This window comes from Tupaia chinensis, unplaced genomic scaffold (genome assembly GCF_000334495.1).
Source record: "Tupaia chinensis unplaced genomic scaffold, TupChi_1.0 Scaffold000568_1, whole genome shotgun sequence".
Taxonomy (NCBI): domain Eukaryota; kingdom Metazoa; phylum Chordata; class Mammalia; order Scandentia; family Tupaiidae; genus Tupaia; species Tupaia belangeri.
Genome location: NW_006160082.1, coordinates 1,331,844 through 1,356,311, shown reverse-complemented (window position 1 = coordinate 1,356,311; position 24,468 = coordinate 1,331,844). Strand labels below are relative to the sequence as shown.

The following is a 24,468-nucleotide window of genomic DNA, read 5'->3' as shown; positions in this document are numbered from 1 at the left end:
TGTGGCTGCTGCCCCCGCGGGCCCCCTCCGTGGCCCTGCCCCTCCCCCAGGGCACTCCCCAGCCGGACCGAACCTTCTGGGGAGATTTCCATCGGTCCGCCGGGCCGCCCAGCCGGGCTCCAGCGTGAGCTGTGGCCTGACAGACAGGCGGTCGCGCCCCTTCGCTTCTCTAAATGTGGTCTATGGGCCCAAAGTTTCAGCTTCACCTGCGAGCTCGCCGAAAATACAGAGCCTCAGCACCCTGCCTACGCCTCCTGGGTCAGAATCTGCAAAGTCCCCCGGGATTTGAATGAGCCTAAAACTGGAGAACCTCGACTCTAGGAGACTTTTAGTCTGGTTAAGGGGACAGCGCTTAAGTTCATGGAACCTTGGGGAGAAGGCTGACAAACAGGCACAGGAACCTGTAAACGTTTTTACTGAGTTATGCTGTGCATCAGCAGCTCTGAAGAGGGGAAGCCAGCTTTTAAAAGGCGCTGCCCTTGACGTCAAACTACAGAGAGAGAAAATCAGATGGAATCCCAGATTGGAAAAAAGGAAGCATACGTGCTCATGAGGGTTCAAAGGATAGAAAGTGTTTCCTTCCAGGAAGATCCAGGGAAGCAGTGACCTTTGGGCTGAAGCCGTTGGTGTTGGGCATGGTTGGGGGTGGGAGGCTAAGAATGCAGGACACTCTGGAGTAGAAGAGAATTGCATTCAGGAGCCCCCAGAGTTGCTGATCTAGCTGGAAGGAGTAGAGGAAGGTGAGGGAGGTCTGCTGGCTAACGGGATGGCAGGGAACCAAACTAAGGACCCAGAACTAATTTAGAGGTAATTGGGAGTCATTGAGAGGTTTTTTTTGTTTGTTTTTGAGAGGTTTTTGCTATAGGGTGTGTGCAGTTGCCAGAAAGACAGAGAGAGACAGAAAGCGAGAAATCACCCCCCCCCAGAGTGATGGCCATACCGCAATCCCTCTCCTCCATTCTCCTCTTGGGATCTTGGGCATGCATGCACGTGCGCCCAGTGTGACATTAAGCCACTGGGTCCGGGACTCGAACTGCAGTCAACTACATGGGAGTCTAGCAACATAGCCATTATGCCATCTGCTGGTCCTGCCATTGAGAGTTTTTGAGCAAGGGCATGGCACTGCTACAGTCAGTTATGCCTTTATTCTTCAGCAGAAGGAAAAAGACTGGGGGGTTTTGTACGACACCCTAAAGATGTCTTTGGAGCATAATCAAGTGACGGAGAGTTGGAGAAGATCCTGTAGAAATTCTGAGAATATAAGAGCTAGGGCCTGCTTGTGGCTAGTGGTTAAAGCAGCTGGATCCCACATGGACAACTGCACGGTTCAAGACCTGGACACAGAGACTTGAAAAAACATGCTGGGCCCATGCACGTGGGTGCACAAAATCCCAAGAAGAGAATGGAGGAGAAGGTATTTCCATGTGACCATCCCCCTGGGGGTGCTTTCTCACTTTCCCTCTCTTGCTCTGTCTCTCCAGCAAGCATGTGCACTCTCTAGCAAATTAAAAAGGGAGCAAGAGAGAGCGTGCAAGCTGGAGTTGGGGAGGGGGCTAGATAGAGGGAAAGGAAGTGGCATGCATCCAGGCTTCTGGACACTGGGTGGAGGACAAGGGACTCATGGGGTGGACAGCACAGGGTGCATGTGCTGGGTGCTCTGCCATGGTGGCCCTTGTGCTCTCTAGAAGAGCTTGTCAGTGAACCAGATGACAAGGTGATCCTCCTGAGGCTCCCACGCATGACGCATGACTATGTTACAGGGACGTTCCGCCAGGAGAAGGAGCACAAAGAACAGAGAGATCAGCCTTGGGCCTGATTAGTCCAGAAAGACTTCTCACGGTTACTCTAGGAACCCAGGGCTTCTGTCGGTGAGTAGGAGGCGAGACAGAGAGGCCCAGCGTGATTAGGGACGCACAGGCTGTATCTGCGATGCTTTGTGCTAAGTGGCCTGGCTCACAACCCCCATCTCACCCCTGCCCAGTCAGCTCTGCCCATCATCCAGCCACGATGGCTCCCAAGAACTGGGTATCTGGTTAGAAAACCTCTCATAGCTTCTCCATGTTGAGCAGAACCTGGGGCTCTGAGGAGACAGGAAGAGGAGTTAGCCCAGGTTCTCTCCCCAGCTTACTCTCTGCTGGACTCTCTCTGCATTCTCCCCTCCTCACATCACCTCCCATGTCTCAGAAGACAGTTCCAGAATTTCTACACAGGGAGACCTGGGGTGAACAGACTGATTAGGAGGTGTCATTTTGGAATATACCTGAATCGGCTTGCTGTGTTTGCGTAGAAATACAAGATTTTTTCTTATATAGAATGATTATTTGGGGAGGTTTTGATGGGAAAGTGGGAGGCTAAATCCTTCCCACTCCATCACAAACTGCTTCTTGGTGCTTCCGCTGGGCATGGGTGTAGGAGGGAGCAGGATGTGTGTGGACCGGTGAGCGTAGGGGCAGTAGGAACTGAGAATGCCATGGCTACGTGGGTACCGTAGGACCCAGGCCTTGAGAGGCAGGTGGGATAATGTAGTGGGTCATTGGAAAAGTCATGATGCATTTTTTGCATAGGAAGAAAAAAACAGAAAAAAATATGTTATTACTTTTCTGATGACCCAATAGCATGGCGGTGTAGAATGAAATCTGTACAAAGAACCGGGATTTGGGGCTTTTGGTCTTGCTCTGTGTCTCAGGCACGTTTCTGAACTGTCCTAAGCACCATCCTTCTCATCCAAGGATTCTATGAAGTGTTCTCTTTGGTTTCTGGCACAATGTGACCGTTCAGTAAATATTAGTCCTGCCTCCTGCCCACTCCTACCCCTAATGCTGTCCTTCTAGAAGGTGAGGGACGGTGAGCTCATGTAAGTGAGGGACAGTGAGTTCATGTAAGTGAAGGCATGTTAAAAAGTACAGCGCTGCCAAGCCAGCAGGTTGCATGGTGGTTAAGGCGCTGGATCCCACATGGCCAACTCCATGGTCTGAGTCCCAGACCTGGCAGCTTGAAAACATACTGGGTGGGGCCCAGCAGATGGCATAATGGTTATGTCACTGGACTCCCATGTAGTTGACCACAGTTCGAGTCCTGGACCTGGTAGCTTAAAACACGCCGTGCGCTTGTGCATTTTGCCCAACAAATCACAAGAGGAGAATAGAGGAGAAGGGGTTGGGGCATGGCCATTCCCCCACAGGGTGGTTTCTTGCTTTCTGTCTCTCTGTCTCTCTCTGTGTCTCTAGCAAGTGCATGTGCCCTATAGCAAAAATCTCTAAAATCTAAAAAAGAAAAGAAAAACAATCTGGGTGCATGTGCATGTGTGCCCAAAATCCTGAGAGGAGAATAGAGGAGAAGGGATTGTGGCATGGCCATCGTCCTGGGATATTGTGGAAAACTACCAGTCTAAAAACGTGATTAAAACATGTGTCCTGACATGTTTTAAAAACATGATTTTAAAAAATATTTAAAAATCATATTTTCAAAAGAAAAACATGTTTTAATCACATATTTTTAGATTGGTAGCTCTCCACAGGATATGATTTCTCACTTTCCTTCTTTCTTTGTCTCTCTCTTTCTCCTGCAAGCACACAGTACAGAGCAGTGTATAAATGTGGGCTACATTTTACTTCCTCATTTCTAACATTTTAAAAATTGTTTTATTAATTGCTATGGTAGTAATGTACTTGCTGCCCTTTGCTGGCCATGCACTGTGATTCTGTGATAATTATGTGACTATATGACAGAACTAAATTCTGCATTATGTTCATACTTTATTCCATTCCACACGACTCCTTGAGGTAGGTGTCATTAAAGCTTCATGTTCTTTGTAAAATAAAGAAGAAAATTAAGCCTCCATATTGATAACACCCAAATTAATTATTATTAGCATTGTGGGCATTTCTTTCTAGCCTTTACCCACCATGCATATAGTTATATATTGTATTAGTCCCTTACTGCATTGTTAACAAAAATACCTAAGACAGGCAAATTTATAGAGAATAGAGGTTTATTTGACTCCTAATTCCAGTGACTGATCAGTCCAAAGGCATGGGCCTGGCATCAGGCCACCTACACCAAAACAGAAGAAGAGAGGATGGCAGACATGTGTAGAGAGAGCTGACAAGAGATGATATCCTTTATAACAATCCACTCTTAAGAGAACTAACTCCTATCATGAGAACAAGACAGCATTAGTCCATTCATAAGGCCAGAGCCTCCATGATCCAATCACCAAGATCCAGTCACTGCACATTAGAACTGAGTTCTACAACATGAACCTTTGGGGACAAACCATTATGTAAACCATCACCCATGTGATTTTTTTTTTTTTAAGGTTTTTGCTATAGGGTACATGCGCTCATCAGAAAGAGAAACAGAGAGCTAGAAAGCAAGAAATCACCCCCAGCGTGGTTGGCCACACTGCAATCCCTTCTCCTCCATTCTCCTCTCACGATCATGGGCACTCACGCACACACACCTGGTGTGAGTTTAAGCCACTGGGTCCGGGACTCAAACTGTGGTTGACTACATGGGCATCCAGCAACATAGCCATTATGCCAACTGCTGGTCCCTGTGATTTTTTTTTTTTTAGAGGTTTTTCTATAGGAACCTGTGCTCACTGGGAGACAGACAGAAAGCAAGAAATCACCCCCCAGAAGGGGTGGCCATGCTGCAATCCCTTCTCCTCCATTCTCCTCTCAGGATTTCAGGCATGCACACACTGGCATAAGTTTTAAGCCACCAGGTCCAGGACTCAAACTGTGGTCAACTAAGTAGGAGTCCAGCAACATAACCATTACACTATCTGCTGGTCCCAGAATATATACACACACACACACACACACACATCACATATATACATATATATATATAGTTATAGTTATAGTTATAATCTACTTATGTCCTGTGCTTTTATCATAACCTATATGATGGTGTTTTCGTGTAAAAATCAATTCCATCATATCGTATTCTGCAAAGACTCTGAGGTGGCAGAAAACAAGACCACATACAGTAATAGTTATAAAATGTAAATAAAACTTCAGAACCTGGAAATGCACAGAAATATGGAAAGCAAGTGGAGCTATGAAGTTGCTGAGCAGAAGCATTGCCGTAGTTCGGTTCTCTCAGGAGCAGACCCAAGCCAAGAATTTGAGTGGAAACATTTTATCGGGAGGTGCAAGGGATGCTGAAGGAGGGAGGGGTACAAAAAAGGGAGTACAGCAGTACAGGTGAGGCTGGGAAGGCAGCTACAACTGCTGTTTTATCCCAGGTGGAAGCTTGTAGCTCAGGGTAATCTGTGGGAAGGAATTTGGGGTATTTATATACCTACGTTTATAAGTAATTGGTTACAAAATGTCTGGGGAGGGAGGATAGGGATGGAATGCTCAGATAATTCTGGCCTGATTTTTCATGGACAGCCCAAGGATTCCTCTCTGACAAAGATCTAACCGCTCACCCTTGGAAATCAGGCCAGAGTGGTAAAGAGAGTCCAAGGAGGTAGGCAGAGTACCAGCAGTGACCAAGCTTCAGAGCTAACCTGAAGCCTCATTGCAGGCAGTATCGGACCCATTCAAGAATTTTTATTATCAGAAAGGAAGAAGCATAAGCCTTTTCCAAGTACCTAATTTTCAAAAATATTTCTCCTTTGGGATTTTATATAGGAGACATTGCCTCGGATAATAAATGATATCCACAAACAATATTTTCTTGGAAAATGCAATTAAAGATTTCATGCAATTGTCTAATTGAGACCTTTGATTTAAAAGTCAAAGCAGAGTGAAAAACAGTTTGGCAGTTTCTCAAAAGATTAAACATGGAACTATGATATGACCCAATTCTATTTCTAGATATCCATATATCTAAAAATTTGAGAGTAGGGACTCAGAGACATGTATACAAAAGTTCATAACAGCATTATTCACAATAGCAAAAACAGGGAAACAACCCATGTTTCTCTCAATAAACGAATGGACAAAATGTAAAATACATATTCAATAGAATAATATTCAGCCCTAAAAAGGAATGAAACTTTGATATGGACTTCAAAAACAATTATACTTGGTGAAATAAGCCAAGTACAGAAAGAAAAATACTGTATTATTCCACCTATATGAGGACTCCACCTATAGATCCCATCTATTCTATATTCATCTATAATAAATAAATTCATGGAAACAAAGAAAAATAGAGAAGGCAGAGTTACTGTTTAATGGCTATAGTTCCAGTTGGAGTGATGAAAAAATTCTGCTCTTACATAGTGGTGATGGTTACACAACATTGTAAGTATATTTAATGCTATTGAATTGCTTACTATGAAATACACACACACACACACACACAACCACACACACACACATACATACATACAAACACACTTTACCACAGTAAAAGGAATGTTTAAAAAATGTTGATTCTGAAATGGGCTAGTGATTTTACTTGAAACAAGAATAAAGATAAATTCTCAGAGAGGTAGATTGAGAGTGTATTCTGTAATTGGTCTTTTATAAATACGTTTTCTCTCAAATATGCTGTGTTTGTCTATGTTTATAACTGAGCTTTTGTCTGAAAAGGATTTAAAGTAAGGTGCACATGATTATAGTCAGGGCAAGCTTAGGTTCTGCTTCAGTAACAGCTACCCCAACAATCTCAGTAGATTAACACAAGAGTTTACTTGTTTGCACAAAGTCCTCTATGAGTACAGGTGCTATCCAGGGGAGTGGTCTTACTTATTACCCAGTATTCTAAGCTGCTTTTCTATCATGGCTTCTCTGTATCAGCATGTGCTTCCAGGATTGCCCAGGAAAGAGCTGAGCACCAGCAACTAAATGGTCACCACCTAGAAGTGGCACAGGTCAACTTCTCATGTTTCATTGGTCCAATCAAGTCACATGCTACAGCGAATACCAGGGGTTAGGGAAACAATCCTCCTAGAAGTCCAGCAGTAGATAAGGCCGGATTCTGTTGAGCAACCCTGACGCCTTCCTCACGTACACACGTACACTGCACTGGAAATGGTGCTAATGAATTTGACACATCAGGGAGATGAGAAAACATGAGTAGGATCGGAAAATCATGCCACCTGCCCAGCTGCCAAAATTGAATCCCAAATTTGGCTCTGCATTCTCCAGTTGCCAAAATAAAAAGGCAAAGACAACCACTAAATGCTTACCAGTAGAGCTGAGCAGTGGCGCTGCAGACGGTGTGATGCTCCGTGAGGCCGACCCATGTGGGAATGTTCTAGATCTGCATTTGGAGACCTCCCTGATACATTGGGCATATGCCTGCCCATGATCCAGGGCTAGCCGAGGCTGGAGGTGGATTGCAGCATTGAGGTCCTGTTGGGGGCGCTGTCCCTCTGTCTCTGTTGTTTATGGAAGAAATAAATAAACTTTGAAATGAACGAATGGTTTCCCCTATCCACGCTGGCTGCTTGGGAGACACCAGCTTTCTCAGACTTCAATAAAAATTTCTCGGGACCAGCAGATGGTGGAATGGTTACGTTGCTGGACTCTCACATAGTCAACCATGGTTCAAGTCTTGGACCTGGCGACCTAAAACTCACACCAGGCATGTGTGTGTGCATGTGTGTGCCCAAGATCCTGAGAGGAGAATAGAGAAGAAGGGATGGTGGCATGGCCATCCCTCCTGGGGAATGATTTCTCCCTTTTTTTATTCTTATTTTTATTTTTATTCTGGCCATCCCTCCTGAGGAATGATTTCTCATTTTTTTTAATTCTTATTTTTATTTTTATTCTCCTGTTACAGAGAGCTTCTCTGCTCTGTCCAAAGTTACCCATCGGGAAGAAGTGAGGACTCTCTCTGCAAAGCTTACCTGAGTCACTGTTGCTTTGCCTTTTCTTCCCTTGGAGTCCTTGTTAGGGGGATAATTGTCGTTGAAAGAAACCATGATCCCTTTTTGAAGTTTGGGGAGACTTTAGGAGACTTGGGGTCATATAAAAAGAGAGCGGCAATCTGGTTAGCAGAATCCCAGGGGTGGTTTGTGATTGTACATCTGTGCAGCTGTCAGAATAAGGTTCAGGGAATCCCAGGAGGCCCTGTTAAGGGAGACCTTTATCTCCATCACGTTATTTCATAGTCCTCTTAAAGTTAGAACATTCCCGTCACTGTGTCAACTAGAAGTGCTTGCCCTCAGGACTTCCATGTCAGCAAAATGCCCAATTATTGGGCTGACTCTGAAGGGCAGCAGTTAAGCACAATGTGGAGGAAGTCAGATCCCACATGGCTGGCCAGAGTTCAAGTCCCAGTCCTAGTGGCTTGAGAACCCCTCTGGTTATATGCACACGTGCCCAGGACCTTGATGGGATAAATAACTGGAGGAAAAAGGATTACTGTGTGAGCAACACCATGGTGGTGGTGATGGGGTCTTTCTCCCTCTGTGTCTCTTCACCACTACCACTACCTAGCACATGCCCTCTGGTATTAAAAAAAAAAAAAGTCCAATTTCGACATATTTGATCTCAGAAGCTATTATCTTCCATACTTTCTCTGGTAGCTCGTGGGATGTTGGCACCAAGGTCATCGCTGTCCTGGGTCTGCCCTTCTTGGAAGCAGCTGACAAAGATCATGTTCTCCAACAGATCAAGCAGGGCAGTGTTTTTCAGACCATGCTCACTGGTGCCAATGGGGTTATCCATGGTATCTTGAAGGCTGCCTCAAGAGTCAAGGGACTAGGGACCAGCAGCTGGTGTAATGGCTATGTCGCTGGACTCCCATGTAGTCGATCACGGTTCGAGTCCTGAACCCCGCGGCTTAAACTCACGCTGTGTGCATGCATGCCCAAGATCCCGAGAGGAGATTGCAGTGTGGCCATCCCCCCGGGGGGTGATTTCTTGCTCTCTGTCTCTCTGTCTCTTTCTGGTGAGCGCACATGCCCTATAGCAAAAACATCTCAAAAAACAAACAAATAAAAAAGAGTCAGGGGACTAAATAAATAAAATAATAGTAAATAAATAAATAAATAAATAAAACAAAATAAAAGTAAAACAAAAAATAGAATCGGGGACCCCCTCACTTTCTTAGATCTATTTCAAATATGTGTGTATGTGTTCTGGTGTATATACATATGTGTGTGTACAGACATGTGTGTATATCCAAAATATTTATCCTATTAGGCCACCTTTTTATTAACTTAAATTTGGGGGAGTGGGTCTTGTCTGCCACGTCTCATAAGCCTCAAGCCAGCCATCTCTTCAAAACCAAACACCATGCCTCAGTTAAGCTGTAGAGTTCTGATCTGAAGAGAGAGATTTGAAGTTGATGTGGAAATTGCCAGACCGCCCGTGACCATGGAGATCGTGGTGGAAGATTGGGAATGGTGATGAAAAGATAATGACGCAGCTTCTCTACCACATGTTAATGCAGCAAGATTAAAAAGGTCACTCAGAGTGCACCCCTCCACAAGGAGGACCCTCCTCCTGAAGCCGATGAGAATGAAGAAAAGCAAACAGGTGAGACCCCTGTTTGGGTCAAAGACCTGAATGTTCACCAGCAGCAAACACTCTTGGAGCCTGTTCTGGCTGCAAACTATTCATATCAACACTTTAACACTGCAGGTTTGCTTGATGTTAACATGCAAGACTGCTACCACTATGACCGACTGCTGAGGAGATCTCAAGAACTTCGGTATCAAAGTGACTTTACTGAAGAGAAGGACGCCCAGTATGCAGACTGAGTGAGTGACAGAAGAGGGGTGACAGGCTGGACAGTCCTAAGGATTGTTGAGATTGTTTCAGATGCCAGTTCCCTGCTGTGTCTGTGATTGTTCATATTAGACCATGGAAGGCAAATGCAGCAGTACATCAGTGAGCTTAAAATACTATCTTCTTGGCATGAATAGATTTTTTTCCTTATTACTTTGTCTGTCTGTCTTTTTTTTTTTTTTTTCCCAAGTGTTTGCTATAGGGCACATGTGCTCACCAGAGACAGAGAAAAACAGAGAGGGAAGGTGAGAAATCATTCCCCAGAGAGGATGGCCATGCTGCAGTCCCTTCTCCCCCACTCTCCTCCTGGGATTTTGGGCATGTACGCATACACACCCAGCATGATTTTCAAGCCAGCAGGTCCAGGACCATAGTCAGCCATGTGGGAATCCAGCACCTTAACCTCCATGCCACCTAGTGGCCCCATGGCATGTATAATTTGAATGAAGATTCCAAACCAATGGCTAAGTTTCTCCTAGTCTGACTGAAAGTTACTTTTTTCTTTGCTCTGAATAAAACTGCACTGTGGATTTTCTAAGAATGTGGTATTTGGGGCTTTCTCTATTACCGTAAGTGATTTCTACCTAGTTATCCAGGTAACTTTAGTAACCTTTTAAAAGTTGGCATAGTAAATAAGATAACTTGCAAAAAGTTTTCTAAAATAAGCTTCACACCATATTATCTTTTTAAAACTTTGCCAGAGGACCTGTGTGCTTACCAGAGAGAGACAGAGACATAGAGAGAAAGAGGGAGAAAGCACCCCTCTATGGGGAGTAGTCATGCAGCAGCCCTTCTCTGCTTCTCCATCCTGTTGGGACTTCAGGCACACATGCTCACATACCCAGTGTGTTTCTCAAGTTACCAGGTACAGGACTTGAACTGAGAAGTCAGCCATATTGGATCTAGCTCCTTTAACCATTAGATCACTGGGCTGGCAAAGGGGGCTGGGTGGCAGCACGATAGTACAGTATGGTGTGTGCTGCAAGGCAGGCCCACGTGGGAAGGTTCAGGTCTGGAGACCTCCCTGAGAATGCCAGGCACATGTGTGCCCACGACCAGGCAGACTGCAGCTAGGGGTGACTCGGTCATGTCTTCAGACCCTGTCAAGGGTTCTCTCTCTCTCTTAGAGTAAATAAACTTAAAAAAATAGGTGGCAAACCCAGAAAATATCCATCATGATTGCAAAATATTTTCAATTAATTAAGAATGAATTATATAGGGAAACAGCAGTTAGCGTAATGGCTATGTCGCTGGACTCCCACGTAGTCGACCGCGGTTCGCGTCCTGGACCCGGTGGCTTAAAACTCACGCCAGGCGCATGTGCGTTCATGCCCAAAGTCCTGAGAGGAGAATAGAGAAGGGATTGTGGCGTCACCATCCCCCCTGAGGGGTGATTTCTTGCTTTCTGTCTCTATGTCTCTCTCTGTCTATCTGGCGAGCGCATGCTCCCTATAGCAAAAACCTCTCCAAAAAAAAAAAAGAATGAATTATGAATTATATAGTAGGTCATTAATATTTTGCTTTTGTGGATTTAAATGTGCCTCTTCACTTAGTATTAAACTGGACTATGAGCTGGTCCAGTTATGTCGCTGGACTCCCACGTAGTCAGCCACAATTCAAGTCCCAGACCTGGTGACTTGAAACTCATGCCAGGCATGTGTGCATGCATGTCCCCAAGATCCTGAGAGGAGAATGGAGGAGAAGGGATTATAGCATGACCATCCCCCTGGGGCAGTGATTTCCTGCTTTTTGTCTCGTGTCTCTCTCTCTGGCAAGCACACGTGCCCTATGACAAAAATACTCTCTCTAAAATATATATATATATATATGGGTTAAATTTGGAAAAAAATATTTTGGGTATGTAGAAGAGATGTTTAGAGCTAAATAAACTCGTTTTGGCTGCTGAGTTTTTTTCCTATAATTTTTCATAAATTTGGATCCTCTCCATGATTGAGATAAATATTCTCACCCATTTTCCAGCTCTTTAATTCATCATGAATGTTATGTGAAAAGGCTTCTTTTTGAAAGTTTTTTTGAGATTAGTTATAAAATTGTGCTTTGATTTATTTCTAAAATTATCCATGATTTGAGAATGTGCGTTTTGCAGAATTCTCTTTTTTATTTACTGTTTCTTTCTATTTTTATGTCTGTATACAGCTGATTTTCCTTGTATGTTACAGAATTTTGGAGCTGGAGGAAGTATCATCTCCAGCCACCCTCCAAACCTAATAAACACCCGAAATAACACCTCGTTTTGTGTTGCAGGGCATATAATTCAGCATTATTGCTTTCATCACTTATAGAGCTTTAACTTTTGACATCATCCTATTGGTTTCATCTTTGTTTATCTCTCAATGCCTTATATATCACTATCTATATTAAAACTTAGATATGGGGACTAGCAGGTATGATTAAAATTTTATATTATTAGCAGATATTTGTTGACTATTAGGTCATCTCTCTGGTTACAATCTATAGTAATTTTTGTTTTATTTAACCACTTAATACAGTTTTAGACTTTTTTTTCTTTTTTTGGAGAGGTTTTTGCTATAGGGTGTGTGCTCTCGCCCCAGAGACAGAGAGATAGAAAGCGAGAAATCACCCCCTGTGGGGGGGATGGCCATGCCGCAATCCCTTCTCCTCTATTCTCCACTCGGGATCTTGGGCATGCATGCACACGCACCCAGTGTGAGTTTAAGCCACCGGGTCCGGGACTCGAACCACAGTTGACTACATGGGAGTCCAGCGACATAGCCATTACACTAACTGCTGGTCATGAGTTTTACATTATTTTTAATCAGCTTCATACTTTTCTCCTTGTAGAGAAATTTGGCAGTTAATATTGGTTTGATTTGTGTAATTATCCTTTCTCTTTACTTCCCTATTTTCTGTTCTCTTTTCAGTGCTGTGTTTTGTTTTGTCTTGATTTTTTTTTGTATTTTAGTTTAATATATTTTAGTAGCAAACTTACAGGAACAGCACAGAAGACAGACAACATTAAACCAAGTACTCACGTGTAGGACAACTCAGAAAAGTATAGTGAGTGGATGGAATCTACTGTATGATATAAATGCTACCAACACCACTTAGTTGCCATCAATAAGAAATTTACTTGTTTGAAAAAAATCCAAATGCTGACATTGTACAGAAAATTTTAACAGGTTTATTTATAATTGTTACAAAATAGACCTGCTGAAACCGGTCCACCGAAACATTTTGACTTGCATGAGTGCTTTGCATCCCTGCATTGATACTAAAAATCCGCACACAAATGAAAATAGAAAACCTGCCAACCCCTGATTCCTGTCCTCCATTTTCCACTCGCAATCATATACTTAGGTACCTTTTGACCCCATGGAAAAAAGAAATCTAACGTTCAGAACGACCAATAACAGGAAAAAGAGAGAAAAAAAATCTTTTTTTTTTTTTTTGAGAATGAGATGTTTCCCATCATAGTGGGTTAAGCATGTTCTCCACGTGTGCGGCGCGCTAGCTAGATGTCTTGTGGCATCATTGTTGCACGTTTGGCATGGATAGCACATAGGTTGGTATCTTCGAAAAGGCCGACCAAATAGTCCTCACTTGCCTGTGGCAAAGCACCAATAGCTGCACTCTGGAAGCACAAATCTGTTTTGAAGTCCTGAGCAATTTCTCGCACCAAAGGCTGGAAAGGAAGTTTGAGAATCTGAAGTTCGGGGGACTTCTGATAATGTCTAATTCCACGGAGTGCCAGTATCGAGCCTGTAACGATGAGGTTTCTTCACCCCTCCAGTAGAGGGCGCACTCTTGCGAGCAGCTTTTGTAGCCAGTTGCTTCCTGGGTGCTTCAGCACTGGTGGGTTTGTGGGTTGTGTGTTTTGTATGAGCCACGGTATAGGGGCCTCCTCACTTACGCCCCTCCTTTGGCTGGAGCTCGGGGAACCAGAGGTGGCACTAGCACTGGTGTTGGAAAGCAACTGTGGCACAGTGACTGGGGCTGCAAACACCTCAATGCCGTGTTTCTTTTTTTTTTAGGTTTTTGCCTTGGGGCTCATGTGCTCACAGGAGGGAGAGACGAAGAGAGGGAAAGTGAAAAATCAGCCTCAGTGGGATGGCCGCACCGCAGTTCATTTTCCTCCATTCTCCACTCGGGATTTTGGACTGGCAGTATCAGGCGCCCAGTGTGATTTTCAAGCTGCCAGGTCCAGGACTCCAGCTGGTTGGCCACATGAGATTCCAACACCTTAACCACTGCGCCACCTGCTGGTCTCTCAATACTGTGTTTCTTTTACAGTGAGTTAAGGTTTTTTTTTTTTTTTTTTAATCAATTTAAGTGATCAGAATGAAATCATATCTAAAATACCCAAGAATAAAGACAGTTTGCACCCCTATACTTCATGTTTATATTGGGTTGTCTGAAAAGTCATGACTCAGTTTTACGTAGAAAAATAAATAAACTTGAGACCTCTTTTTTAGATAATATAAGATCTTTCACCTTTGCATTCAACCCATTCCCCCCTCCAGGCTCCTTGCCTCCCATGTCCTCACTGTATCTTATTCTCTGGAAATGCTTTTTTAAATGGCATGTTTACACCTTGGGACCTACGTCTCATCACATCTGATAACCGAGAGCCCGTTACTCTTTAACCTTTTTCTTTCCAGTGGTCTTTAGGACTTTTCCATTCTGGTGTCATCGTTTTCATTTCCACTTCCATTCTCCTCATGCCTTTAGGCTTTGGTTGATCATTTATGCACCCTTGGGCTTTTTCAAACTTTGCTTCTGCTTTCAAGTAAAGGAAAGGCAAGATATGGAGCCAGCAGGTGGCATAGTGTTTGAGGTGCTGGACTCCCACGTGACCAACCACGGTTCGGGTCCCAGACCTGGCAGCTTGGAAGTCACCTTGGGCGTGTGTGTGTGCGTGCCCGCGTGCCCAAGGTCCCAGGAAGAGACTGGAGGAGAGGGGATTGAGGCATGGCCACCGCTCCTGGGGCTGATTTCTCACTTTCCCTCTCACTGTCTGTCTTTCTCCTCTTTGGCCTTTAAAAAAAAAAGAGAGAGAAAGGCAAGGTAAGCAACCCTCCAGAGAATTACCTTCCTTAGATGGTCTGAAAATAATGTCCTACTTAACACGAGTGGAGTGGGAGAAAAAAGGAAACCACCACCACATCTGTTACTTGCTGCTTCTGTGCTTTGAGCTGGTATTCTCTGACTTCTAGGTCTGCAACCACTTTGATGGGCTCTTCAGTCTTCAGGTATTGGGTTGTCGGGAAAGCCATGACTCATTTTTGTATAGAAAAATACATCATGACCGTCCCAACAACCTAACAGTACCACTCCTTAAACAGTTGCGTTAGCACTTTTTTTTTTTTTTTTTTGTCTCAGTAATTAAGAAGCCAAAGAAAATGACAAAATCTCAATTGCAAGTTGCACTTGGCTGTGTGGGGCAGAAAAATCTCAGTAACAATGGACTAAGCACACAGAATTTTACCTTTCTCACATAACAGGAAGTGCAGAGGTCCACAGTTCAGGGCTGGTCCCTTGAGGCCACAGGTGTCCCAGTGCCTCTGTCTTTCTGCTCTGGCAAGCTTAGATGGTGGCACTCTCCCTTGTGCTCACAAAACAGCTGTTAGAGCTCCAGGAATCACGACTACCATCCAGACAGGAAAAAAGAGGGAAAGAAAGAGGTAAAGGGCGTATGCTGTCTGGTCTCTTGAAAAGAACTTTCTTGGAATCATCAGCTTCCCCTTATATCTCAGTGGTGAGACCACGTCATATTTTCCCTTCCACTCCCTGTGGGAGGTCATTGCAATCTTGAACGCAGAGTTCCTTTACTGAGATAGAAGGGAAGGACAGTACTGTGTGAGCAATTAACAGTGTATCGGTCAGACCGGGAAAAAAAAAAAGTCGTCTGGGAGTCTTTTCTTCTAGGATTCTTTTGGAAGATAGTTTTCAACAGTTAATGTCTTGCTCAATTTTTAGTTCTAGGGAGTTTGTTTTCAGATGTTTCCTTTATCATAATTTAGAAAGTTCTTGCACTTTTGTTTATCCTGTCACCCTTATTCTCAATTTGGTTCCATGGTAATCATGGTTTTAAAATGTACCAAGTCGTTTTGATTTCTTTTCATCCATCTGCTTAATTCCATATTTTGGGTTCGATTTTTCATTTACCTTCCGGCTCCCTAGTTTCTTCATTGTCTGATTGCTATCTGCCGAGTTTGAGTTTAGCCATGTTTTCAGCATCTATTCGTGAGGGACCTACAACGTAACAGGTCTCGTTCTAGATATCAGAGTTCTTCGTTGCAGTTCTCCTGCCACCATTTTTTTTTTTTTTTAATTTTAGATTTTTGCTATAGAGCGCCTCTTAGGGGGAGGCCATACCACAGTCCCTCGTCCATTCTCCTCAGGATTTTGAGCATGCAAGCACACGTACCCAGCATGTTTTTCAAGCCGCCAGATTAGGGGCTCAAACTGCAGTTGGCCATGTGGGATCCAATGCCTTAATCATCACACCACCTGCTGGCCCTCCGACTGCCATTCTTTATCATCATGTCATTTCTGCTGTTTCTTTTTTTTCCCTGGAATCGTCTTCATTCAGTGTTGTGCACTGGTGGAGTTCCTCCTTTTTCTATTTCCCTGTCTGTTTCCAATGAGCCACTCGCACTCCCAACAGAACCGTGAGACCATCCTTGGGCACTCACAATTTAAAACTGAATGGAGGGAACCAGCAGTTAGCGTAATGGCTATGTCGCTGGATTCCCACGTAGTCGACCGCGGTTCGCGTCCCGGACCCGGTGGCTTAAAACTCACGCCGGGCGCGTGTGCGTGCGTGCCCAAGATCCCGAGAGGAGAATGGAGGAGAAGGGATTGCGGCGTGACCATCCCCCCTGGGGGGTGATTTCTCGCTTTCTGTCTCTATGTCTCTCTCTGTCTGTCTGGCGAGCGCACGCGCCCTACAGTGAAAATCTCTCCAAAAAAAAAAAAAATACTGAATGGAGAAGGAACTGTGGTATGGCCTCCCCCCGAGAGGTGATTTCTCTCTTTCTCTCTGTGGTTCTGGTGAGTGCACGTGCTCTATGACAGAAATACGCTCCTTGCAGCACTTTCTCCAGTAGGGCCTGCTTTGTTCATTTCGGGTGTGATGCTTTCTGCTCCGGATGTTATAGACCAAAGCATGCTGTACTGTTTCTCAGCCTCCTGTGCTTTGAGCAGACTGCATTTCTTTTGGCAGTCTGTGGTCCAGTAACAAAGCTGTGTAAAGAAGCGCGTGGAAGCATGCTTTGAACACATAGGCACGTGCTTGTGTTAAGTACTCAGCAGTGGGATGGACCATGGGATGGGGAAGACAGAATCCTGGGAGTTGATAACTGAAAGCTTCCATCATCACTGCTCCTTTGTTTAATTAAGAAAATGTTCTTGGTGTGCATGGGGCCGAGGGTCTGTCTGGGAAGAGTTCATTACCTGCTCATTCTGCAGTCCTGCAGGTTAGAGAAAGCAAGGCTCAGAGAGAGTCACTTTCTCAAGTCACACAGCAGGTAAGAAAGTATGGCACTTCGGAATTTTCTTTGCCTTTGAGTTACGAAGTTATGAAAAGTAGTGGCGAAAGCACACCAGGTCCTCCGCTATCCCTCGAAAGAGGTCTGCACTGCATGTTAGGCATGGGTTGCTATGGTGACCACACAGTGCAGGCCAAAGTCAGGCCTCTTTGTCTCTGCATGCTGCCCTAGTCCTCGGGGTTCTGTGTGGCTGCTGGAGCTCTGGCCATCATATCCACACTGTAGATAGAAAAGGATGGAGGAATGGGAGAGGGAGGATGTATCCCTTCCCGTTTTAGGTCCTGTCTTAGGTAGTTTCTCCCAGAGGCAGACTCTGGGCTAAGGGTTAGACGATAGCGATTTATCCAGAAGTACTCCCGAGCAGACTAGTAGGAGAGTGAAAGTGATGAGGACAGGAAGAAAACAAACGGGTTATTTCGTGAAGCTCTAATGAATTTTACCTTCGGATTTGTGCCACTGGAGGCAGAGGCCATGGGCCCTTTACTCCCACACCAGTCTCCTATTGGCTACGGCTGGGAGGGAGGGGGGTGTGCCCCTGCCTGTCTACCGTGGCAGGTGGCATCCGCTGGCAGAAAGCCTGCAACACCTGGGGTGAGTGCACACAGCTGGCCAAGGGCTCAGGCATCTGGCAGGGGCACGGTGTTCGTTACAGGGAGCTTCCCAGATACCCCAGATAGTTCCTTTGTAGTTCATAGGCCAGACTTTGTCACATGGTCATATCCATCTGCAAGAGCGGATGGGAGAGGGAGTCTTTATTCGAGGTAGTAACACATCAGAGAATAAAAAACAGGAACTCAGAAAGAAAAGGGCCCCGTTTCTACACCTTGGTTCTTCTGAGTAGCGCTGCAGGAAACCTGGGGTGCAGGCATCTCTTTGACATATTCATTTCCTTTCCTTAGGAATCACCCTAAATGTCCAGCGACAGGTGATTGGATAGAGAAAATCGGGTATATAAGCTGGTTTCAGAGAGTAATATTTAAGGGAGCCAGATCCCACATAGGCAACTGTGGTTCAAGTCCCGACCCCGGTGGCTTAAAAAACATGCCCATTGTATATGTGTATGTGCCCCAAGTCCTGAAAGGACAGGAATGAAAGAGACTTCGCCCCATTTGGAGGTGCTTGCTCCCTCTCTTGCACGTGCACACTCTCTCTGGCGAGAGCACACACCCTCTGACAATAAAAAAGAAAAGGAAATGAGGTGGATACTCAAAATGGAATACTATTCGGCTGTAACAAAGAGTGAAATCCTGTCATTCACAGCAACATGGATGCATCTGGAAGACATTTTATCAAGTCAGTTAAGCCAGCCACAAAGAGAAATACTGTGAGTTTTCACTCACCTGGAAGCTTAAACACTGATTTCATGGGAGTAGAGAGCAGAGTACTGGTTCTAGAAGCTGCTGAGGTCAGAGGTGGGGGGGGATTGAGAGCAGAATTAGCAGACGAGCAGCTCCTGGAAACTCACCTGCAGACCTGCTTCCGCATTTCAGCTGTGGCGGATGGATACCTCATCATTCACCCTCGCCACCACTTCAAAATTCTGGCACTTTTTAGAATGGATCTTGCTATCTCATGGTTTAATAAAGAGGCATATTTAATATACATTTGCTTTGTAGTTTTATACCTGTGTTTTAAAATGGCTACCTTTGGGGTCCAGCAGACGGCATAATGGTTATGTCGCTAGACTCCCACATGGTCGACTGTGGTTCGAGTCCTGGACCTGGCGGCTTGAAGCTCACGCCAGATGCGCGCGCGCGTGTGTGTGTGTGTGTGTGTGTGTTTGCATGCGCCCAAAGTCTTAAGTGCAGAATGGAGGGGAAGGGATTGCAGCATAGCCATCCTCCCCCAACACCCGGGGAAGGGTGATTTCTCACTTTCTGTCTCTTCGTCTGTCTGTCTTTGGCAAGTGCACATATCCTATAGCAGAAATCTCTCTCTCAAAAATAAAAACCATTGTATGGATGCCTTTGTAATCCTGTGCATTTTATTTCATTCATCCAAAAAGCAAAGCAAAAACATTTTTCCGAAAAGAGACCACCAGTAGGATTCCCCAGACTGCTAAAAGCTCCCATGTAACAGAAAACAGGAATTGGGAACCAGACCAAGGGCAGGCTAATTTTGAATGAGGAGAAAACGGGAACCTGCCACTGCAGCAAGCACCACTCCTCTGCGGTCACTGAAGGGCGTCAGTCCACTCGGAGTTGCTTGAAAATAGACTTGAAACCGTCTTGTTGCTCAAGCATGGGGCATCATCTTGTCTCTTCCGGATGATTCAGAAACCGTTTCAGGGTGTTGCAAGGTTGTGAGGGTCATCGTTAGGAACATAAATTACCACATTCCCTCAGAGCAGGGGGGGGAGATGCAAGCATTAGAAATTACCTAATTATAGAGGACTCTTTTTATAGTGGAGGAGACTTTGTTTGACGTCCCCTCCCTGTTTCTCTCTGTATTCTCAGCTCATGGAGATCTCTCGCTGCCTCTCAGCCCTCCACCTATCCTGTGATTTCAGTGTCACATACGCTGTTCGTTGTAAATACTGATTTTGGAATATATACAGCTTCTTCATGGGTATTTCGCACTGCTTCTTGTTTAATGTTTAAGTTAGAAATTGCCTCGGGCCTCAGGGAACATGTTTATGTGGTCTGCAGATGGAGTCAAGTTTGTAAGTGTCACAATCAGCATTTAAAAAATTTAAAAAGTCCCTGATTCATGCACATACCTATATCTTTGGTGTAAATATTTTCACAATGGTGGATTTCAAGCTACAAACATAAAGTCTTTGAGGGCGAAAGGTGGAGTCAGGAAGAAATTGGCAGCATCAGCTTTTAGGAGCCGTTACCAGCGCATCAACATGGATTTCAATATTTGGGCAATTTTGAATTCCTTGTCAATTTTCAAAACTTAGAGTTTCCAATCAAAATCTAAATTTCTAGGGGCCAGCAAGTGGTATGGTAGTTAAGGCACTAGACTCCCACATGTTCGACAGCAGTTCAAGTCCCAGAACTGGTGGCTTGCTTTTTCATTTCCCCTCTCTGTCTCTCTGTCTCTCTCTGGTACGTGCACATGCCCTATAGCAAATTTTAAAATAATAATAAATAAAATTAAATTATTCTTTGATTAAAAACTAAATCTAGATTTCTGATTTCTTTGGGAGAACTGACAATCTGGCTGTGCCAGGCCCACGTTGCTATGTACCAACCAACTCACTGAGGATGTCCTGTTCAGGGAGCTCCCTGCATCCCCGTTCCCGCCGCCATGCTGAGTGTCACCAGCTGTTCACCATGGTTTGACTTCTTCCCTGTCCTTTGGTTTAAGCGCTGAGGTTGTTCTTGTCTCTTTGGCGTATGAGAACCCTTTGAGGGCCAGCGGTGCAGTGGTAAAACAGTGCTCTGAGGGGCTGATCCACCTGGGAAGGTTCCAGGTCTGCATCTGTACTCTCCCAGTACTCGGCACATGTGGGCCCATGATCTAGACCTAGCTGAGACTGAGAGTGGATGAGGTGGTCAAGACCATGGTGGGGTGCTGTCTCTGCTGTCTCTCTGGCTCTTTCACTCTTGGAAGAATAAACTTAAAAACAAACAAACAAAACAGATTTTATCTCCTGGCTTGTTAGCAAAAATTCAGGAAAGAGTTACAAAATAGGGACACCTATGTTATTCTTTAAAATTATTTCCAGAGGGCCGGGAGGTGGCATGGAGGTTAAGGCAACTATTAAGATCCCACATGGCCAACTGTGTGGTTCGAGTCCCAGACCTGGTGGCTTGAAAAACACATTGGGTACATGTGCATGCCTGCCCAAAATCTCGAGAGGAGAATGGAAGAGACAGGACTGTGGCATGGCCATCCCCCTGGGGAGTGATTTCTCACTCTCTCTCTCGTTCTCTCCTCCTAGCAAGTGCACATGCCCTGTAACCAAAAATGAATAAATAAATAAATTGCTTCCAGATTGATCATGGGGTGGTGCAGGTTCTCCTGATGAGGTACATGGAGATTTTATGACTTTCTTGTTGATTTCCCTCTAGTCATCCCAAATCAGTAGGCAAAAGAGCTTTTCCACTTAGGATATTTAATTAATGAGAATGGAACCAGAAAAGCATGAACTCTGTGGCAGGCTAAAGGTTTTCCTCTGGGAAATTAAGACCCACTAACTGGAAATGGTGAAAATGACAAGTTCAAAGGAAACTCAGTACAGTAATTAAAAGTGCATCAAGTTCTGTACAGTAGGCAGTCGACATAGCCCAAAGAAAAACTGCATCTCTGAGACCTTGTTGGAGATCGACTATGTTGATTTGGGATCGTACCCAAATGTCTGGGGGAAGGACTGCTCTTAACCCTGGAGTGCTACTCACCCGGGATGCCACCTTACCTGAGTGATTGTACTGTGAATACCTCATTATTTGTGAGCAGCCAGTGACCTTTAAAGGGCATTTTAGTATTCTATTCTTGGTGGGGTGGAGTGCTTCTGTGGATGATTTAGAAATGCAAAGTTTGGAAAAGGAGCCAAGACCAGAGTCTTGGAGTTATTAGCACTGGTAGGGAAGAGTTTTAACTAAAGGCAGGGGTAGCTATGTTAAGTATTGCATTTCGGACAGCTGTCAGTGGTGCAGTTATAATGCAACACTCTGTAAAGCTGACCTACACGGAAAGGTTCCTAGATCATGTCCAAAGCCTCACTGAACTCTGCAGGTGTATGCATGGCCAGATCCTGGGCCTGCTGAAGCGGGAAGCAAATTACAGTATGAAGACCCTATTATGGGACCAGCAGTTAGTGTAATGGCTATGTCGCTGGACTCCCATGTAGTTGACTGAGGTTCAAGTCCCGGACCCGGTGGCTTAAACTCAAGCTGAGCACGTGTGCATGCGTGCCCAAGATCCCAAGAGGAGAATGGAGGAGAAGGGATTGCGGCATGGCCATCCCCCCTCAGGGGTGATTTCCTGCTTTCTGTCTCTCTGTCTCTCTCTGTTTCTCTGGCGAGTGCACACACTCTATAGCAAAAACCTTTCTAAAAAGAAAAAGACCCTATTGTGTGTGTGTGTGTGTGTGTGTGTCTGTATCTCTCATTGAAGAAGTAAGTATATAAATATATATATGTATTTATATATATTTATATATATGTATGTGTATAGACACACACAAGAAGGCATGTATGCTCACCAAAGAGACAGAAAGAGAGAGAGAGAAGAGAAAAGGCACCCCTCAATGGGATATGGTGTCACTGCAATCCCATCTCCTCCATTTCTCCATCCTGTCAGGATTTTGAGCAGGCATGCATACATACCTGGCATATTTTTCCAGCCGCTGGGTGTGGGATTTGAACTGAATGGTCTACCATGTGGGATCTGGCTCCTTTAACCACCAGTCCATGGGGCCAGCCCATAAACATTTTTTTTTGAGAGGTTTTTGTTATAGGGCGCATGCGCTCGCCAGAAAGACAGAGAGAGACAGAAAGTGAGAAATCCCCCCCCAGGGAGATGTCCACACCACAATCCCTTCTCCATACTCCTCTTGGGATCTTGAGCATGCATGCACACGTGCCTGGCGTGGGAGCCCAGTGACATAGCCATTACAGCAACTGCTGGTCCCAGCCCATAAACATTTTTTAAACATTGTATTATGCATGTACCTACCTCAACATCGTTATTTACAAGTAGAGTTAATGGCACTTTGGGAAGGGGAGCTCCATTTTTTAAAAGGCACTTTCTGTGAACATCAGCTCAGTGACACATTTTTAATGACTCCTCTGTAAACAGCTCCTTGTTGTTGGAGAGCGAGCTAGAAACCCACTCCTAAACCACGTCCATCTGCTCAGGCTTTCTAACCGTTTATATTGAAGGGAGAGAGGGGATGATATTTAGTGGGAGAATGCACTTATTAAACACAGATGAAGTAAAGGCACAGTGCAAAAGAAGGCGCAACGCTGAGCTTTGCAGGCAGGAGGTAAGAAACTGTGGAGAACAGAAGTCAAAGAGAGTATCTAGAAGTGTCAGGAAAATCCGCTAGGGAGTGAGGAATGGCTGGGAGCCAAGGATCCAGAGGAGAAGCTTTTTGGACTTGAGCATGTTCCTTTCTTTGACTTTAAAGAAGCACCACCGGGCTGGCCTCATGGCCTAGTGGTTAGGGAAGCTGGATCCCACATGGCTGACCTTGGTGGCCTGGGGCGCATGCCCGGCACATGTCTATGGGTGGTCAAAATCCCAACATGAATGGAGGAGAAGGGATTGCAGCATGACCACACCCCACTGGGGATTATTTTCACCTCTCCCTCTCTCTCTCTCTCTCTCTCTCTCTCTCTCTCTCGCACGCACACATGCCCTCTGGCAAATTTTTTTTTTGAAAAGGAACATCAACATGCTCAGAGAGGAGAGAGGGAGACTAAGCAACTGCCTTTACCAGACACCTACACTGCACTGCATGCAAAGTCTCTAATGCAGATGGGGCAGACTCCAGACGGGCCCAATCACACATTTAGGCCCCAGTGGCAATAGTTACGTTTGTAGAGCTAGCACTGTTTGAAGGCACTTCAAAAAGGTCATGGAAAATAGAATTAAAATACAAATCAATTTTGGTGCAAAAATGTTAGAATGCATGCACAAATTTTAAAAATTATTTATTTAATTGTATTTAGTCATTTATTTATTTATTTATTTATTTATTTATTTATTTATTTATTTTGACCAGAGAAAAACAGACACACATAGAGAAGGAAAGTGAGAAAGCAAGCCACCAGGTCCAGGATTCGAACCATGGTTGGCCATGTGGGAATGTCCAGTGCCTTAACTACCACGCCATCTGCTGGTCCCATGCACAATTTTTTTAAAGAATTTTTAAAATTTTATTTCTTTATTATTATTTTTAAATTTTACCAGAGAGAGAGGGGAAAAGTGAGAAAGCAAGCTGCTAGGTCCAGGACTCAAACCATGGTTTTCCATGTGGGAGTCTATCACCTTAACCACCACACCACTTCACAGGTGGGAAAACTGAGGCTTCCCCACAGCCAACAGGAGAAGCAGATCCATCTGGCTCCAAAGCCCACGCCTTTTCTAGACTGTCGTACCACCTTCATAAGCATCAGGTTGTATTGAGCTGATTAATTAGTTGAGCATAATGCTCCCAAACACACAGTGTAGAATTGCTATTCTCTAAGCACTGATGAAGAAAAGTTATTCACAGTAATACCAGCGAAGATAGAATTGGTTCTTTTCCACTTGATTTTATTTGCCTTTTTTTTTTT

General features: G+C 44.7%; 1 protein-coding gene across 1 annotated transcript in view; it reads left to right on the top strand.

Moving 5' to 3' along the window:
- KCNK13 (potassium two pore domain channel subfamily K member 13) overlaps positions 1-24,468 on the top strand; it is a 110,008-nt gene that overhangs the window by 382 nt on the left and 85,158 nt on the right. The window lies entirely within an intron of this gene.